This window comes from Montipora capricornis, chromosome 7, assembly GCF_036669925.1.
Source record: "Montipora capricornis isolate CH-2021 chromosome 7, ASM3666992v2, whole genome shotgun sequence".
In the NCBI taxonomy this organism is placed as follows: Eukaryota; Metazoa; Cnidaria; class Anthozoa; order Scleractinia; family Acroporidae; genus Montipora; species Montipora capricornis.
Genome location: NC_090889.1, coordinates 49893731 through 49899191, shown reverse-complemented (window position 1 = coordinate 49899191; position 5461 = coordinate 49893731).

The window sequence follows — 5461 nt, the reverse complement described above, 5'->3', positions numbered from 1 at the left end:
GCAGCAAGTTGTGTCTTTGTTTACCAGTTTGTGTCCACTCCATGCCCAGCAGAAGAGCATCACAGACCACAAGAAGCGACCGATAACAAACCCAATACATGCTGAAACGTTTCTATCACATTTACAAGTTGATCTTATTGACTTCCGAGATCTCAAATGTTCATGTGATAACAAAAGCCATCAATGGGTCCTTCACATAACTGACCACCACACAATATAGTCATGGTTATACGCTTTACACAACAAAACGGCTGAAGAAGTGTTAGAGAAATTGGAAGCGTTATTCTGGGTTTTTGGGTTTCCTCAGACCCTCCACACTGATAATGGCAAGGAATTCAAAAACAAAATCATGCAGGAATTCTGCCAAAAGCATGGAATAAAACAAGTACATGGAGCACCACGTATGCCCCGAACACAGGGATAAGTAGAAAGAAATAACAGGACTGTCAAAGAAAACTTAACCAACGTTCTGAAGGAGATTCAAGCCGAGCTCAGATCATGGTGTTCAAAACTTGGAGAAGCCGCATATAAAAAAAATATAACCATCCACAGAGCTGTCAGAGAAACACCCTACCGACTTGTGTTTGGAATTGATCCTAAGAAAGAAAGCCAGATGAAAGTTACAGGAGATGGTGAAAGTAAACGTTGTGAGCAAGAAAAAGAAAGAGATCAGCAAAAAGAGAAGGAAAGAAACCAAAATCTTCTCCCACTTGTGAAGCTAAAAGCAGCAAAAAATTGAGAAGTGAAGCCAGTTCCCATCAAACGGATTACAATGAAAGAATGAAAAAGTGTAGGTCAAAGGCTAAGACTCTAAATATTGGAGATTATGTTTGCATCAAAATTCACAAAGTAGATAAGACGCCACTTCATCCAATTATGCCAAAGTTGCCTGCAAATTTGGAATCATTTCCACCCTCATTTCACCAGCTAGACTGGTTAAATGTAAAGATAAGAGTATAACCTTCACCAAAGCATGCAAACTGGCAATCAACCAGTAGGACTGTAAAATTTTATTTGCTTTAAAGTTTGTATTACTTAAAGTGTGAAATAATGTACAATGCAACACAAACGGTTTATTAAAGCATGTTGTATTATTTGTTGCAGTTGTCATGGGAAGTCACCCTAACCCCTAACCCTCACAGTGATTGAAAGTTAACCATTTTAAAATGGGTGCTTAGACTTAAATACTGCTTATCAGCACTAACCTTAATGGGTGCTTAGACTTAAATACTATTTATCAGCAATATTTGTAGACAGTATGCAGTATGTAGTCCGCAGTTGTTATGCACCTCCTGGAATGCTAAATGTTTGAAATAAGACAGTGCATAACCCAAATCACTAAATTGAAAGCTTAACCCTACTTCCTAAAATGTGGTCAATGTCCCTTACAAGAAAGCTAACCATTCAAAATGAGTGCTCAGTAACCCAAATCACTAAGCCAAGCATTTGACCCTAATCACTAAAATCTTTTGGTGTTTGATAGCACCGGAGAGAAAAATTTTACCCAGTTTTTGAAAAACTTACCTAGTCAAAAAAAAAGTTACCTAGTTAAAAATAAAATCACCTAGTGAGAAAAAAACTAACTATTTGAAAAAAAATCACCTAGTTAAAAAAAACTAACTAAAAACAAAAATTAACTGCAACATATGTATAACTGGGTTTTCTCAACCTGCCATTCAAACCTAAGTGATGGCAAGTTACCAGTCTGTTCTAAGGCTAACAGAATGCCTAAACCTGACACCTTTAGAAGAAAGATTAATATCTCCGTGTATCCCATTCATGCAAATACCTGAACTCCCTAGAGGTGGACAATTATCTATTCATGGCAATGTTGTTAATGTACCAGCTGATGTGAATTCAGTTGTAAACGCTCTACCAAGACCTATAAATGAATCACAAACCATTGCTATCAAATTGAAAAGAAAATTAACTTACAAGCACCATTATCAGTTTCAGAGTGTTAGACCAAGAAAAGTGTTGGAAGCAGCAAAACACCTCAACTGTTTCAAAAAAGAGCATATAGAGGTCCAAGATAACTGGCTCAACAATGTCAATAGCACATGTTTAAGTGAACGTGATGATTGAGAACAGTTTATAAATTCCAGTACTAGTACTAATCAATCAAATGAAACAGATGTACTTCATTCCAGTGATGAACCTATAGAACCTGATAATAACAGTAAGCAGTTAACCAGTGAACCTTTATGGATTCTAAAAACAATGATGATGATGACGATGGATGGAGCGAAGTGGAGGACTGCCCATCAGGTGTTACAGATACTTTATTACAAGAATCAGATATGACTGAAAGTGTTGAAAAGATCATTAGTTTTGCACCAGGTGAGGGAAACAGACCTTTAGGTATATTTATGGACAAAGAATCTGAATTCCTATCATATCCTGTGGTGATCTAAAATCACATGATTATGTAAATAAACTAATTCAAGTTGATGAAGGGTCTAGAGTATTAAAGAATCTCAGAGGATCACCACCATACTTTGAAAGATGCAAGAAAGACTTATTTGCTATGATACGTCAGTTGGGTAATCTTACATGGTTTTCTTCATTCTCAGCTGCAGAAACAAGTTGGGTACATCTGTTAAAAACTCTGGGTAGACTTGTAGACAAGAAAGACTATACTGATGATGAAATTGAGAATATGACATGGTCACAAAAGTCAGACCTTATTCAGAAGGACCCTGTTACATGTGCTAGAAACTTTGAACACATGGTTCAATTGTTTATTACAGATGTCTTGAAAAGTAATCCACAGCCTATTGGCGAAATAGTTGACTTTTTCTACAGAGTCGAATTTCAGCAAAAAGGATCACCACATATTCACGCCTTATTTTGGGTGAAAGATGCACCACGGTATGAGAAAGCTAGTAATGATACAATTATACAGTTTGTAGATAAGTATATAACATGCAAAAATGATCAGTCAAGAAATGAAAGAAGTTGTTAATCTACAAACACACAGACATGCAAAAACCTATAAGAAAGATGGACATAAAATGTGCACATTTAATTTCCCTCTACCCCCTATGCCAAAGTCAATGATTCTTGAGCCTCTAACGGAAAGCTATTTTGTTGAAGATGAGCTAAATGAAATAAAGAAACACTGGGATAAGATAAAAAGTATTCTTGATGAGATGAAATATCGTGAAAATACAACTTTTGAGGCATTTCTGGAAAAATTAGAATTAACAGAAGGTCAATATATACAGGCCATTAGGTACTCCTTGAAGCGTCCCACATTGCTACTTAAAAGGTCTCCCTCAGAAATCAGAATAAATAATTACAACACTAACCTTTTAAAGGCTTGGAGAGCCAACATGGATTTGCAGTTTGTTTTAGATCCCTATGCATGTGCAGTATACATACTGTCTTACATAACCAAGGGCCAAAGAGGATTGAGCAAACTTCAAGAAACAGCATCAAAAGAGGCAAAAGCTGGCAATGAAGATATTGTTAATAGAGTAAGGCATATTGGAAATAAATTTCTTAATTCAGTTGAAATAAGTGCTCAAGAAGCCGTTTATTTAGTTTTGCAGTTGCCTCTGAGGAGATCAACAAGAGAATTTCAATTTATCAACACTTGAAATCCAGATGAAAGAACATGTTTGTTGATGAAATTAAAGAATTGCTTGACAAGTCAACAGATATAGAATCAGATAACATTATTAAAAGGTATCAAAGGAGAGCTCATACGTTAGAAGAATTGTGTCTTGCTAATTTTGTTCCATGGTTCAACTGTGTTAAAAGAAAAGATTCAGATGACAGCACTAACTGTAGTACATCAGAAACATCTGACGATTTTTTGCTTGAAACTGAGCTTAATGGCAATGTTGATGATGACCCATCTGCTGAAAACAGTCAAACTGACGACACAACAGAATACAAATTAAAAGGAAAAATAAAGCTTGTCAAAAGGAAAAGAGCAAAGATAGTAAGATCTGTAAGGTTTAACAAAGAAAAAGATCCCAAAAATTATTACAGAGAACAACTCTTGCTTTATACACCTTGGAGAAATGAACAAAAAGACTTGATAAACGACTGCCAGACATACCAAGAGAGATATCAACAGTTAGAATCAATTACCAACAGCAACAAAGAGCAATATGAGTGCCACTCTGATATTCTTGAGAAAGCCATTGAGGATTTGAATGAGAGTGACAATACTTCTGATGAACCTGTAGCTCCTCATACACAAGATGCTACAGCCAAAACAAAACCAAGTGAATTATTTCACAAGCTAAATTACATTAAAGTAACAGTTCTCACCATTGAGATCAATGAGATTGTTGCCTTTCAAACGCTTTTTAACATAAACATGACATCACACAACATAATACTTCATTCAGGAAATGCATAAATAAAAATGAACGACAACCCCTAAAAGGGAAAATCATGAGATTATCCCTATGTTAAAACAATTTCCCCACCTATAAATAAGTAAACAATCTAAGAACTAAACACTTACATTTATGACTTAGTTAAAGATATGCGCATTGCAAATCACTTACCTAACTGACGATCTCCATTGGGTATTCCACGCCAAACTCTTCCTTTTGACAGAATTTAAACGGTAAATCAATTTTCCATTTTCTCAAGTCAAGGCGTCGTTTCCCTCTAAGACATCATCGGCAAGAGCTTTACTTGCTTCGTGCCTTTTTGTCATTTTTGGTGGGGAAGTGATGAGCATTGGCGGCTGTGTTGCATCGACATCATTGCCACTTAAACATGTTTACTGGTCAGAGTAATGGAAAACAGAGTGTGGCTCCCAAGATGTATTTTTCAATCCTGTCAGTTCTTCGCTTCTCTTTGGTAGAACGCGAAAAAGGAGAACTCATGGGACTTCCCATTGTTTTCGCTTATGTATTGTTTGTTGGCAAGTGACATATCTACTAGATGATAGGCCAAACCGGTAACTAGTTTCAAGATTGCACGAACCATTATGTGGCACGTATAAACACAACGTCAAACATTACTCTATGTTGACAAGACAAAACCAGTAAACATTCCGTTTGTGCAACGCTTTTTAGACTGGTAAACGTCAGTGCAGTGTCGTAAGAAGCAATGATGTCATGTTTATGTTAAAAAGCGTTTGCAAGGAGCTATCTTCATTGCTTGGGAAAATTGCGTCCGTATATACTGAATTAAGGTTTAATGAACTGTCTTTGGTAAAAATTCCTAGGGAGGCTTCGAGAGTCGTGCTGGGGACTCGTGCCCCAAAGCAAGAAATACATTTTGGGATTATAATCAAAAGGGTCCGATGATTGAGCACTGGTCATCCAGTTTCGATTATCACTGTAAGGAAATTTGGAGGCAGAGGTGAATTAACCAATGCAGAAAGGAGAAACGTGAGGTCCAGCATGCACGTCTTGTCTTGTTGAGCTTATGACTATCGATATTAAAGCCGCATCCCTCTTTCATAGAACAGAAAAAGCTGTTTATTTTT